General features: G+C 45.4%; 1 pseudogene; it reads right to left on the minus strand.

Annotated features, from left to right (window-relative positions):
• LOC129114583 (5S ribosomal RNA) lies at positions 1 to 109 on the minus strand (annotated as a pseudogene; the record flags this gene model as incomplete).
• Positions 110 to 696: the final 587 nt, after the last annotated feature.

A 696-nucleotide genomic window follows, 5' to 3' on the forward strand; every position in this document is an offset into this window, starting at 1 on the left:
ACCTGGTATTCCCAGGCGGTCTCCCATCCAAGTACTGACCAGGCCCGACCCTGCTTAGCTTCCGAGATCAGACGAGATCGGGCGTGTTCAGGGTGGTATGGCCGTAAGCAAATATTGTGCCTACCAAAGGGCCTTTTAAAGATACTATATCACCACGCTTTGCTCTTTCGTCTATACAGGGAGCGCCTGCAGATTTCCAGACACACTCACAGCTTTTAAATGTCAAATCAGAATGTACAAAGTGGCTATAAGGATCACAAATGTAGTGCAGTAAAAATATTAATATTTACTGTTGAAATGTAGAATACGTTAGCATAAAATTGAAAAGAAAATGATCGATGAGCTTAGGAATGATGAAAGCCATCATTTAACTGGATTTGTGTCATTTCTATACCGGCAAGTCATGATCTAGCTATATCCTTCCCACCCTGTCGGTGTCCACTGAAAGCAGCAGCCAGGCGGTCTCCCATCCAAGTACTGACCAGGCCCGACCCTGCTTAGCTTCCGAGATCAGACGAGATCGGGCGTGTTCAGGGTGGTATGGCCGTAAGCAAATATTGTGCCTACCAAAGGGCCTTTTAAAGATACTATATCACCACGCTTTGCTCTTTCGTCTATACAGGGAGCGCCTGCAGATTGCCAGACACACTCACAGCTTTTAAATGTCAAATCAGAATGTACAAAGTGGCTATAAGG

The sequence above is a fragment of the Anoplopoma fimbria genome, unplaced genomic scaffold (genome assembly GCF_027596085.1).
Source record: "Anoplopoma fimbria isolate UVic2021 breed Golden Eagle Sablefish unplaced genomic scaffold, Afim_UVic_2022 Un_contig_5020_pilon_pilon, whole genome shotgun sequence".
In the NCBI taxonomy this organism is placed as follows: Eukaryota; Metazoa; Chordata; class Actinopteri; order Perciformes; family Anoplopomatidae; genus Anoplopoma; species Anoplopoma fimbria.